A 15,168-nucleotide genomic window follows, 5' to 3' on the forward strand; every position below is an offset into this window, starting at 1 on the left:
TTCTAAGAATTTAACCCCCCCCCCCCCCGACCCCTGGTGACATCACCGGTGATAAACCTTTAGGGGAATCATATGGGTATGACCAGGAAGTGCATACATGCAGGACTGGCGTGGATCTTTCTTTACTTCATGCAGAATAACATTTTGGCTGTAATCTTCCTGCATTATGGTATAGAGTAGCCTCTTAAACAGCTTTGCAGGTACGTGTTTCTTTTTTACTTATTTCATTCAATGTTGTATTTATGCCTTATCAGTATTTGGATCTGTTCCTTAATTAGACACATAAAACACATATTACACTGCAGATATTACATTGTGTGATGTATGTGCTTTTCACTATTTTATTAAATTGATCATTATGCTTGATGTTTGACATTATTTAGAATCTGAGATTTAGATGAATGATTTATTTGCTAATGTTGTGTATGGGTTGCCATGACAACGTAATGGTGCCTTTTTCACTAGGGGGTGGTGTTATGGTCTATTTAAACTGTGTGATTCACTTGTTGTTAGACTGAAGAAGGGTAGAGTATCCACAAAACATTACGCACATAAAAGCTACTACTTTAAAAGGACCGGTAATCGCCACGCCCCCTTGACCACACCCCCACTGGCACTGCACCAGCTAGTCCCAGTTTCCCCTCAAAAAATTATGGTAAGCCTAATTATAACAAGCAAAACAAAAATTTCTAAATGTGGAATCTATATGAGAAAAATTACTATAGACCCCTAGTGGTATAGGTAAGTAAATGCGTCTGATAATTTGTAGATATAATTATTTAAAAAAAAATAATAATAATATTGTCAATTTCAATTTTTTTTAATCAATCAGTTGTTAATATCTTAATGGGCTATTCAACTAAAAAAAATATTTCATGATTCAGATAAACTTAAGCATACAATTTTACACAACTTTCCAATTTAGTACCTTTATTAAAGGGACAGTCAAGTCCAAAAAAACTTTCATGTTTTAAATAGGGCATGCGATTTTAAACAACTTCCCAATTTACTTTTATCACCAATTTTGCTTTGTTCTCTTGGTATTCTTAGTTTAAAGCTAAAACTAGGAGGTTCATATGCTAATTTCTTAGACCTTGAAGACTGCCTCTAATCTGAATACATTTTGACCACTAGAGGGCATTAGTTCACATGTTTCATATAGATAACATTGAGCTCATGCACGTAAAGTGACCTAGGACTGAGCACTGATTGGCTAAACTGCATGTCTGTCAAAAGAACTGAAACAAGGGGGCAGTTTGCAGAGGCTTAGATACAAGATAATCACAGAGGTAAAATGTGCATTATTATAATTGTGTTGGTTATGCAAAATTGGGAAATGGGTAATAAAGGGATTATCTTTCTTTTTAAACAACAAAAATTCTGGTGTTGACTGTCCCTTTAAATTTGCTTCCTTTTCTTTTTATTCTTCATTGAAAATCATACCTAGGTAGGCTCAGGAGCACATACATGTACTACTGGGAGCTAGCTGCGTATTGGTGTCTGCTTGTGTATGATTGTTGTCATTGGCTCATGTGATGTGTTCTGCTAGCTCTCAGCAGTGCATTGCTGCTGCTTCAACAAAGGATACAAAGAGAATTAAGCAAATTGTATAATAGATGTAAATTGGAAAGCTGTTTAAAATGATATGCTCTATCTGAATTAGACTTAATAATTAAAGAAAACATGTGCCTTTCATGTCCCTCTCAGTCTCAGCCTCCATATTCAGAAGGTCTCCCTCTGCCTTAAGAGTCCACAACAATAGGAACCACTGGATCTTGAGATATTCTCTATAAAATATAAGATAAAACAATTATAATCTGCTTATTATTTTATTTGTTTTTATTCAACCATTTGTGGGTGTAGTGCAGGCACATTTGATTGGTTTTACACTTATATAAAGCAGATGTATGTCTGTACATGTTTTATTCAAACTGGATCAAGAAACCAGCACATATGTAGGCTGAGAAATGTTTAAACGGCACTGTGCTGTACAATTTGTTTCCCCTAAATGTGTTCCAAATGACTTGTTATATCTACTGCAGAGTATTAAATGTATGGGAAATTGTTTATTTTTATTATTGAAATAGCTGCTTTTGCTCATTAGACTATCACTTATTGTTTTCAAGGATATGCCCATTTAAATGGTCATAAGCTTCAGAAAGAGCAGGCCTGGTCAAGTTGTCTCTTTTTGTACACAGAGTCTAATTGCTAGCTACTGAAATGCTAATTAAGGCTTGGGGAGGTCAATGAGCAAACCAGCTATTTCAGATACAAACTATTTATCTTACCACCCTCCACTGGGAGGATAATTTATGATAATTTATGGACAAAAACATCTACTTCAAAAGACAAACTATAGGTCAAAGAGATGTTTGCAAACCCATTTAATAAACACCAGCAGGTGAGATGGATTATTGGGAACACATTAAGGATTACATGTGGAACGGTATTTAAAGCTCCTGTTCGCATGCTAACTCTTCTAGAAGTAAACTTTTTGCGCATGTCAGATAGCACCCGTATTACAAGTTGAAAGTAAAATGTTTTCGCTCCCCACTAACCTGATGCACGCATAAAGTGTATGGTGTCGGCATTTAGCGATGTCTGACAGACATGATTTGCTACAGCGAATAATGTCCGCCCAGCACTTAATAAATTGGCCCCTATGGTTCTGCAGTCTTTGTTATTCCTGGATGGACAGAGTCAATCTCTTTTACCTTTTTGCCTGGGTGTCTTTCTGCTTCTCCTTCTCTAGCTATAGCTTTGGTTTAGGCTAATCGTTAAGCTCTTTATTTATGGGTTATGGTTGTTATGGTACTGTACCATTTTCCTGCCTGGATGTTTTCTTCTGGTTTACGTGTTTCACTTTCCTCAGATAGAAAGAATTAATATGGTTGCATGCACATCAAAGAGTGGGCTTGGTTATCCCTGAGTGGTGTTTTGGACATTGTTTGGAAAGATTTAAGTGATTTCTGGTTTCTTTGAAACATATAAAATAATAGAGAGATAAAAAAATAAGGGAATGTGGGACAGCACCTTCACTTATTCTGTAATGTGTGGGACCTTTCTGAATTGGAAGCTCCAACATTTATTTATTTCTGTACAATTTCTGTTGTAAGAAGAAGAGGCGCATAGAACACTTTGATTGGGAATAGTTCTGTGCCGAAGGAATCTTTTCACTTCAATGCTAGTAAAGTTTTTTCTCTATACCAGTCATCCCAACTCTCTCGGAAGTTCCGGGAGTCTCCCGCATTGTAATAGCAGCTCCCTGATGCCCGCAAATTAAATACAATATCCCGGAATTCGGCTGTGCCAGGATAGGATGCAAATCATGCCACCCACAATCATTGTCAATTATGTCAGTTCTGATTAGCACACACAAAATCGGGTAGCACCCCATGTGAATTCGTCATGAGTTGTGTCTAAGGCGTTTCCATGGTAGCAGGATGTGACGCGATGAAGCCGGTGTTCTGTGAAGGGACCTAACTTTGTAAAACAGCGAACCATGTCACTTCCTGTGACGTTTCATCAGCTGTTGCTCTCAGTTTGAGCCTAATACGCATGCGTGGCAGATTCTTCACATTCTTGAGCACATACGTAACGGTATAAATATTTTCAATTGTGAAATGCTGAAACCATTGTATAGCGCATGTGTGGGCTTTTCTATCACAAATGGGGGTGTTTTATTGAACGATGTTTATTGAACACTGTACATTATGCTGTGAAACAGAAATAAATGTATAGTTATTTATAAATATTTATTTATATATAAGTTAAAAACATACAAACATTCAAAGCACTAACATGAAAAGATGTTTATTCCTCCCTGCATGACAAACAGCCACTCGGATATCGCCACTGCATATCGTATTTCACAGTAAATATAAAGTCAAGTGCTTTGAATGTTTCTATGTTTTTAACTTATATATAAATAAATATGTATAAATAACTATACATTTATTTCTGTTTCACAGCATAATGTACAGTGTTCAATAAACATAGTTCAATAAAACACCCCCATTTGTGATAGAAAAGCCCACGCATGCGCTATACAATGGTTTCATAATTTCACAATTGTAAAGAGTTTTACCGTTACGTATGTGCCCAGGAATGTGAAGAATCTGCCACGCATGCGTATTAGGCTCAAACTGAGAGCAACAGCTGATGAAACGTCACAGGAAGTGACATGGTTCGCTGTTTTACAAAGTTCGGTCCCTTCACAGAACACCGGTTTCCCCACCAATGAGGAGCCCACGGGGCGAGCACAGAGCTTAGCTGCTGTGACTGAGCGCCGATGACCAGTTTGTAACGCGGTGACCCTGGGTGAAAGTAAGTCTGCGCTGCTCGGTGATTCTATATACACGTTGCCAGGGCTGGAAGTATTTTTGTATCACGTGTATGGTGCAGATACAATGATAGGAGTAGGCACAGAGGACATGGATTCTCAACTCCTGAGATGACTAAGAGGGCCAAGGGTTAAACCCTACAATCGGTCACACTCACTCATACAATAATCCTCAGATCTATGTATTCCTACATCCCTAAATGAATTTTATACTCCAGGGATACCCCATAATTTCTTACAGCTGTACAACATCTGAAACAAATAGGAAAATATATTTGTCTAGATCAAATTAAAGTTGGAAGCTAATTATATGTTGCTAACCTTAAATCTCATATACTCCATTTAGTTTAGTCAAGCTAAATATAAATAAATAATAATAAAAAAAAAAAATATATATATATAATTTGGCCAGGTAACAATTTAAAGGGACATTAACCCACTTTTTGGCGGGGGGGGGGGGGGTTGGTGAGCAGTAGCCGTTGAAGCCACCTCCCTGAAATGAGTTTTTTCAGGTTGGGATGTCTGCTATACTATGTTGTGATATTACAGCATTTGACGCCACTTTGTCCTTTTTTGTTTCTACAACTTCAATCCAGATCAAAATGTTTTCCTCCTTTTGTGCCGGACAGTATGTTGGAGGTTTTCCTTCATCTGTAGGACTGTATTTTTTTTTTGCTTCATATTCCTGGAGGATTTGACCTCTGATTTATTCCCTTTTAAATTCATTTAAGGCTGTTGCATTGTTTGTAGTATAATGTGTCCTAACAGGCTGGTTACAGTTTGGCCTCTGGGTCTTTCATTGCTTTGAGTTTTCTATTCAGGAAGAAAAAAGTGAAGCCTCAGTCGCAGATCTTTTTCACATTTCATATATCTATATCTTATGCTTAATTTTTTTTTTAAATATTAGTGTTTTATATATTGAATTTCAGTTTTTTTATATTTAATATGTAATTTGACATATTTGTGGACTGTCAGCTATCTTAAACAACTTTCATATTATATTGCTTCAGTAAATCTCATTAGTAAATAACGGCAAAGAGTTGAGCCAAGAAATTTTTCCTTCCCTAGGTAACTTTGTTCTTTTTTTGTCCTTCAGTTATGTAAATAAGTCACAAGGGGGGCCTTTATTTATTTTATTTTTCTTCTTCTTGATGGAATTATTTGTGTATAGTCAACCTGTGCCACTTTCAAATCTCATAGGCGCGCACAGCCTATTGCATTATTGTGCGCACCCAAGAGCACAAACGCACACATATATACATATACACACACACCCCCTTCACTACCATTAAAGAAGTCAAACCACATCTTTGTTTAAAAAATATCTAAGAAGATCTGCATTGCTTTAAAAGTAATTATAGCTTCCTTGTATCTGTATCTGGTGTATTAACAGCCCACTGACTCCTCACCCTGTGCCCTTAATTTTGTAGCCTTGAAGCAGGTAGATAATTCTTTCAATAAAGAGCTTGTACTGCGCAAGGGGGAGGGGGCATGCCCACTCTCACCCCTCCCTTTATTATACACCATTGAAGTAAATAAAATAACTAAATGCTGCACTACCTAATTTATGCTAATTTGTGCATGTAATGTTTGATGTGCCACCCCCTATGTAGAGTGATTATAGCCCAGGCCCTGCATCAAGCAGTAGGATGGTCAGCAGTCCCCCTCTATCCATGGGGAATTAGGGTGTGCCCAGGCACATCCGGGCACACCCAGTGAGCACTCCTATGGTTAACCTCATATTTCAAGGCAAGTTAGGGCTACAGAATCTGTTGACCTTCTACAAATAAGGTATCTCTAAACATCCCTCATATTACAAGTTGTGAGTTATGTAGAATAAAGTATAACAAAACATTTGTAAAACATATTAACTCATATCTACATATTAATTGTAAAATATATGTTTATTATTGAAATAAATATATAAAATTGTTTTGCACTGGGAATGACTCTAACTAGTCATTTTATATATATATATATATATATATATATATATACATATATATGTGTGTGTTTATATTTGTATGTGTGTATGTATATATGTGTATATACTGTAAACATGTATATATATATATATATATATATATATATATATATATATATGTATGTGTGCACATACAAGTACACATTCAGACACATATATACATACAAACATACAAATATGCACCTTTGAGCACTTCCCAGTTCAACACCTTGTCATATCCCATATCCCTTTAAAACAATCAGCTAGATTACAAGTTTTGCGTTATGAGTCAAATAGCATCATTATGGCCCATAACGCTTCATTTTCCCTAACGCTGCTATTACAAGTCTTGTCGGTATAGGTGTACCGCAGACCTTTTAGCCTGTCACGCAACGTCAGTACTGCACTTTTAAAAAAGTCCTTTTTTTAATGGGACTCCCATAGCGCCGGTATTACGAGTTTGCCTGGAAGGCAAAAAAGTGAGCGGTACACTCTATAACCACAAGATCCGTACCGCCATCTAAAGTCAGTAGTTATGAGTTTTACGTTACAAAGCTGTACCATAAAACTCATAACTAAAGTGTTAAAAAGTACACTAACACCCATAAACTACCTATTAACCCCTAAACCGAGGCCCTCCTGCATCACAAACACTATAATGAAGTTATTAACCCCTAATCTGCTGCTCAAGACATCGCCGCCACTATTAAAATGTATTGACCCCTATTGCGCCGCTCTCCAACATCGTCGCCACTATAATAAACCTATTAACAACTAAACCGCCGCCCTCCTGCATCGCAAACACTATTTAAATATAATTAACCCCTAATCTGCCGTCCGTCCACACCGCCACTATAATAAACCTATTAACCCCTAAACTGCAAGCCCCCCACAACGAAATATGCTAAAATAAACTATTAACCCCTAAACCGAAAGCCCCCACACCAAATATGCTAAAATTAACTATTAACCCCTAAACATAATGCCCCCCTAAATAAATATTAAAATTACAATTTCCCTATCTTAAATTAAATTAAAACTCACCTGTCAAATTAAATAAATTAATTTTAAACTAACAATTAAACTAAGATAATTATTAAACTACAATTAAACTAACTACCAATTAAATTAAACTAAACTGCACATTAAAAAAAATCCTAACACTACTCTAAAAATTACAAAAAGTATCTAATTACAAAAAAACACAAAAAACTAAATTACAAAAAAAATAAACCACTAAATTACGAAAAATAAGAAACAAATTATCTAAATTAAAAAAGAATTGCCCCAAAGATATCAGTGTTTGTTTTTTTTATGTAATTTAGTTATTTTTATTTTTAGTAACTAATTTTAGTGGGGTTTTTTGGGGGTTTTTTTTTAAATGTTAGGTTTTAGTGTAAGGCAGGTTAGGTTTTATTTGACAAGTAAGTTTGTATTTATTTTAACTAGGTAGTTAGTAAATAGTTAATCACTATTTACTAACTAGTCTACCTAGGTTTAGGGGTTAATGGATTTATTTAGTGGTAGTGATGTGGGAGGCCAGAAGTTTAGGGGTTAATAACTTTGGGATGGTGGCGGCGACATTGGGAGTGGCAGATTAGGGGTTAATAGTTTTATGTAGGTGGCGGCGATGTTGGGGGTGGCAGATTAGGGGTTAATAGCTGTATGTAGGTGGTGGCGATATCGGGGGTGGCAGATTAGGGGTTAATAACTGTATGTAGGCAGCGATATCGGGGGCGGCAGATTAGGGGTTAATAACTTATGTAGGTGGCGGCGATATTGGGGGCGGCAGATTAGGGGTTAATAACTGTATGTAGGTGGCGGCGATGTCGGGGGTGGCAGATTAGGGATGTTTAGACTCAGGGTTTATGTTAGGGTGTTAGGTTTAAACGTAACTTTTTCTTTTCCCATAGACATCAATGGGGCTGCGTTACGGAGCTTTTCATTCCGCGATCTCAGGTGTTAGGCTTTTTTTTTGCCGGCTCTCCCCATTGATGTCTATGGGGAAATCGTACTCGAGCACGTCAAATCAGCGCTTGATTTCGGTGCGGTATGGAGCTCAACGCATCCATATCGCCCGCACAAGCCTGCTTTTTTAAAACTTGTAATAGCAGCGGTATAGGGAGGTGAAATAACGCCGCTTTTGTGGCGGTCGTTAAAATCCCTATAGCGCTCAAAACTCGCAATCTAGCTGAATGATAACAACTTTTTTTTGTTTTATAATATAAATATTTGAAATAGCATTGCTCTTCACTAAGAACATAAAAATAATATTTGACTTGTAATATGAGCACAAAAAGTGCTATTGAATGTGATGTTAACACTCAAGTAACGCTAATATTTTTACACCCATGGCATAGCACACCATTGGATTAGCACTTGAGTGATATCCAACAAGAATTTAACTGCATGCCCCATAGAAGTCTATTATGTGAAGAATTTAGCACACCAGCACTATCCCATATGCAGATGTTAGCATGCCCTAGACTACTGGTCGATCAATAAAAAATTACATTGGACTTGTAAGATAAGCTCAAAAATAGAAGTGCCATTGATTGCTCTCAAGCAATGTCAACACACAATAGCACTAATATTTTTGCACTCCTCTTGTAATCAATTTTGTGTCACAATGGTAGTTAAAATGAGGGTTAGACCAGGATACAACCAATTAGATGGTAAAGGTCTATATGAGACTTGATGGGAAGAAAGGATCCAAATCTGGAGACAAAGCATGCAGTATATGTCCAAGCCAAAGGTCAGTACCATGCAAGCAAATGATAGAGCAGAATCAATATCCAGAGAGGTGTCAAATTAGAGGCCAAGGTCCGTAACAAGCAAGCAAGAATCAGAGCAAAAACACAGTCCAAAATTCTAGCAGAGGTTGGCAACAGGAATCCATAATCAAATAGTAAACAGGAGAGCAAGACGGGAACAACTTAGCACACCCAGTAATTATACACGGACGCTACATATAAAGATTGGCTACCTTCAATAGCACATAGTGCGGGAAGCATGCACGCTAATCAGACGGTGAATTAGCGAGACACCCAGAAGCAGCTGATGGCGAATAGTGTGGTGAATGGAACGCTTTTGAAGACACAAGTAAACACCTGTCGCTAGGATACATAACATTTTTTTAATTTTTCGTATTTATTATGATTAATACATTTCCAGATACAAATACATTAAACAAGAGGAAGAAAAATAAATAATGAATAGATATCTCATTAATATTGCTGTGTTATCATCATAGGGTATATACCCATAAAATTAATTCAATATATATAATTAAAAAGATTTTGTCTAAATCGATATTTTGACCCCATCTTATCTGCGAAAAATTAGAACCTACACAAGGGGAAAGGATTTGCTTCTGAGTTGGGAGTCTCATGATTTAATAAAGTATTCCCATTTTTCTAATATAAATATCTTGATCTTATTTTCCTGTCCATCAGGACATCAAATGCCTCTATAGTTAACTGTTGTAGCATGGATGCCCAAATTGATTTAAGATAGGGGATATCAGGATTTAACCATTCCCTTAATAATTTATTTTTAGTTAGCAGAATAACCATTAATAAAAAGAAAGGCCCAGATTACGAGTTTTGCGTTAGAGGCTGTGCGGTGCTAACGAGCAGTTTTCCCTCACCGCTCACTTACATGCAGCGCTGGTATTACGGGTTTTTACAAACCCGTTGTTAAAAGACAAGAAGTGAGCGTTGAGCAAAATTTTGCTCATTACCGCACTCCAATACCAGCGCTGCTTAAGTCAGCGGTGAGCTGGTGTAACGGGGAGAGACGGCTGAAAAAAAGTCTAAGACCTGCAAAAAAGCAGCGTAAAACTCCTTAACGCAGCCCCATTGATTCCTATGGGGAAATAAAATGTATGTTTACACCTAACACCCTAACAGGAACCCCGAGTCTAAACACACTTATTAACCCCTAATCTGTCGCCCCCGACATCACCGACACCTACATTATAATTATAAACCCCTAATCTGCCGCTCCGGACACCGCCGCCCCATACATTATACTTATGAACCCCTAATCTGCTGCCCCAACATCGCCGAACCCTACATTATATTTATTAACCCCTACTCTGCCGTCCCCAATGTCGCCGCCACCTACCTACACTTATTAACCCCTAATCTGCCGCCCCCAAACATCGCTGCCACTATAATAAATATATTAACCCCTAAACCGCCGCACTCCCGCTTTGCAAACATTATTTAAATATTATTAACCCCGAATCTGCCGGCCCTACCAGCGGGCGTTAAAAAGCATCATTAGGACAGGCTAACGCTGCTTTTTAAGCCTAACACAAAACTCGTAATCTAGCCGTATGCTTTCTCTCTGTCTAACTGGTAGCAATCCACATATACAGTATAATATTATAAAAATCATTATAAATGCTAATTATTAAGTATTTTAGAGGCCCAAAAACTAATCCTGGCCCAAAGTTAATCAACCTTTAGGCAAGACCAAAAATAATGTTTTAATGAGGAATTATCCATCTGACATTTAACACATTTGTTCTCACAAGGGGGCTATTTCACAGCTAGGGATTAGATATGTTCTATGTATCATTTTAACTTGAGACTCCCTAAAATAACAGTCAAGAGACTTATGTCACTCGATTAAAACTTTTCTCAATGTCAGATAACTCCAAAACATGGAGGAATAATTCTGCCATCCCTCAACCAGTTTAGTTAGACCCTTAGTAGATACTAATTCTATTAACACCCTATATATTTCCATTGAAGTATATTTCCCTTTTTAAAAAAGGGGAAAAAAGATTTAAATAATAAATAATAGATGTGGGGGGAAAGTCAGTATAAATTAAGAAAAAAAATAATTTTAATTTCCCCCTCCATCTCCTTTTCCCCACATTCTACTTGGCAGTAGTGATGTCGCGAATAGTTCGCCGGCGAATAGTTCCCGGCTAACTAAGGCCTAGATTTGGAGTTTTGCGGCCAAAGGGGTGCGTTAGCTACGCATGCTTTTTTCTGGCCGCACCTTTTAAATACCGCTGGTATTTAGAGTTAACAGAATGGCTGCGTTAGGCTCCAAAAAAGGAGCGTAGAGGCATATTTACCGCAACTTCAACTCTCAATACCAGCGGTGCTTATGGACGCGGCCAGCTTCAAAAACGTGCTCGTGCACGATTCCCCCATAGGAAACAATGGGGCTGTTTGAGCTGAAAAAAAACCTAACACCTGCAAAAAAGCAGCGTTCAGCTCCTAACGCGGCCCCATTGTTTCCTATGGGGAAACACTTCCTACGTCTGACCCTAACATGTACCCCGAGTCTAAACACCCCTAACCTTACACTTATTAACCCCTAATCTGCCGCCCTCGCTATCGCTGACCCCTGCATATTATTTTTAACCCCTAATCTGCCGATCGCACCTCACCGCTATTATAATAAAATTATTAACCCCTAATCCGCCTCACTCCCGCCTCACTAACCCTATAAGAAATAGTATTAACCCCTAATCTGCCCTCCCTAACATCACCGACACCTAACTTCAATTATTAACCCCTAATCTGCCGACCGGAGCTCACCGCTACTATAATAAATGGATTAACCCCTAAAGCTAAGTCTAACCCTAACACTAACACCCCCCTAAGTTAAATATAATTTAAATCTAACGAAAAAAATTAACTCTTATTAAATAAATTATTCCTATTTAAAGCTAAATACTTACCTGTAAAATAAACCCTAATATAGCTACAATATAACGAATAATTATATTGTAGCTATTTTAGGATTAATATTTATTTTACAGGCAACTTTGTATTTATTTTAACCAGGTACAATAGCTATTAAATAGTTAATAACTATTTAATAGCTAAAATAGTTAAAATAATTACAAAATTACCTGTAAAATAAATCCTAACCTAAGTTACAATTAAACCTAACACTACACTAGCAATAAATTAATTAAATAAACTACCTACAATTATCTACAATTAAACCTAACACTACACTATCAATAAATTAATTAAATACAATACCTACAAATAACTACAATTAAATAAACTAACTAAAGTACAAAAATTAAAAAAATATTTACAAACATTAGAAAAATATTACAACAATTTTAAACTAATTACACCTACTCTAAGCCCCCTAATAAAATAACAAAGACCCCCAAAATAAAAAAATGCCCTACCCTATTCTAAATTAAAAAAGTTCAAAGCTCTTTTACCTTACCAGCCCTGAAAAGGGCCATTTGCGGGGCATGCAAATAATTCAGCTCTTTTGCCTGGAAAAAAAAACATACAATACCCCCCCCAACATTACAACCCACCACCCACATACCCCTAATCTAACCCAAACCCCCCTTAAATAAACCTAACACTAAGCCCCTGAAGATCTTCCTACCTTATCTTCACCATACCAGGTTCACCGATCCATCCTCTGAAGTCTTCATCCAAGCCTCCGAAATCTTCATCCAAGCCCAAGCGGGGGCTGGCGATCCATAATCCGGCTGAAGTCTTCTATCAAGCGGCGGCTGAAGAGGTCCAGAAGAGGCTCCAAAGTCTTCATCCTATCCGGGAAGAAGAGTAGATCCGGACCGGCAACCATCTTGATCCAAGCGGCATCTTCTATCTTCATCCGATGACGAACGGCTCCATGTTGAAGATCTCAGACGCGGATCCGTCCTCTTCTTCCGACGTCCAACTGAAGAATGAAGGCTCCTTTAAGGGACGTCATCCAAGATGGCGTCCCTCGAATTCCGATTGGCTGATAGGATTCTATCAGCCAATCGGAATTAAGGTAGGAAAATTCTGATTGGCTGATGGAATCAGCCAATCAGATTCAAGTTCAATCCGATTGGCTGATTGGATCAGCCAATCAGATTGAGCTCGCATTCTATTGGCTGTTCCGATCAGCCAATAGAATGCGAGCTCAATCTGATTGGCTGATCCAATCAGCCAATCGGATTGAACTTGAATTTGATTGGCTGATTCCATGAGCCAATCAGAATTTTCCTACCTTAATTTCGATTGGCTGATAGAATCCTATCAGCCAATCGGAATTCGAGGGACGCCATCTTGGATGACGTCCCTTAAAGGAACCTTCATTCTTCAGTTGGACATCGGAAGAAGAGGACGGATCCGCGTCGGAGGTCTTCAACATGGAGCCGTTCGTCATCGGATGAAGATAGAAGATGCCGCTTGGATCAAGATGGTTGCCGGTCCGGATCTCCTCTTCTTCCCGGATAGGATGAAGACTTTGGAGCCTCTTCTGGACCTCTTCAGCCGCCGCTTGATAGAAGACTTCAGCCGGATTATGGATCGCCAGCCCCCGCTTGGGCTTGGATGAAGATTTCGGAGGCTTGGATGAAGACTTCAGAGGATGGATCGGTGAACCTGGTATGGTGAAGATAAGGTAGGAAGATCTTCAGGGGCTTAGTGTTAGGTTTATTTAAGGGGGGTTTGGGTTAGATTAGGGGTATGTGGGTGGTGGGTTGTAATGTTGGGGGGGGTATTGTATGTTTTTTTTTGCAGGCAAAAGAGCTGAATTATTTGGGGCATGCCCTGCAAATGGCCCTTTTCAGGGCTGGTAAGGTAAAAGAGCTTTGAACTTTTTAAATTAGAATAAGGTAGGGCATTTTTTTATTTTGGGGGTCTTTGTTATTTTATTAGGGGGCTTAGAGTAGGTGTAATTAGTTTAAAATTGTTGTAATATTTTTCTAATGTTTGTAAATATTTTTTTTTTTTTTTTTAACTTAGTTCTTTTTTATTTTTTGTACTTTAGTTAGTTTATTTAATTGTAGTTATTTGTAGGTATTGTATTTAATTAATTTATTGATAGTGTAGTGTTAGGTTTAATTGTAGATAATTGTAGGTAGTTTATTTAATTTATTTATTGATAGTGTAGTGTTAGGTTAATTGTAACTTAGGTTAGGATTTATTCTACAGGTAATTTTGTAATTATTTTAACTATTTTAGCTATTAAATAGTTATTAACTATTTAATAGCTATTGTACCTGGTTAAAATAAATACAAAGTTGCCTGTAAAATAAATATTAATCCTAAAATAGCTACAATATAATTATTCGTTATATTGTAGCTATATTAGGGTTTATTTTACAGGTAAGTATTTATCTTTAAATAGGAATAATTTATTTAATAAGAGTTAATTTTTTTCGTTAGATTTAAATTATATTTAATTTAGGGGGGTGTTAGTGTTAGGGTTAGACTTAGCTTTAGGGGTTAATAATTGTAGGTAGCTGGCGGCGACGTTGGGGGGGCAGATTAGGGGTTAATAAATATAATATAGGGGTCGGCGGTGTTAGGGGCAGCAGATTAGGGGTTCATAGGGATAACGTAGATGGCGGCGGTATACGGAGCGGCAGATTAGGGGTTAAAAATTTTAATCGAGTGGCGGCGATGTGGGGGGACCTCGGTTTAGGGGTGCATAGGTAGTTTATGGGTGTTAGTGTACTTTAGACCACAGTAGTTAAGAGCTTTATGAACCGGCGTTAGACCAAAAAGCTCTTAACTACTGACTTTTTTCTGCGGCTGGAGTTTTGTCGTTAGATTTCTAACGCTCACTTCAGCCAAGACTCTAAATACCGGCGTTAGAAAGATCCCATTGAAAAGATAGGATACGCAAATGGCGTAGGGGGATCTGCGGTATGGAAAAGTCACGGCTGGAAAGTGAGCGTTAGACCCTTTCCTGACTGACTCCAAATACCAGCGGGCGGTAAAAACCAGCGTTAGGAGCTTCTAACGCTGGTTTTCACGGCTACCGCCCAACTCTAAATCTAGGCGATAGCATGTTCGCGTTCGCCTCGGCGGGCGAACATATGCGATGTTCGATCCGCCCCCTATTCGTCATCATTGAGTAA

Source organism: Bombina bombina, chromosome 6, assembly GCF_027579735.1.
Source record: "Bombina bombina isolate aBomBom1 chromosome 6, aBomBom1.pri, whole genome shotgun sequence".
Lineage (NCBI taxonomy): Eukaryota > Metazoa > Chordata > Amphibia > Anura > Bombinatoridae > Bombina > Bombina bombina.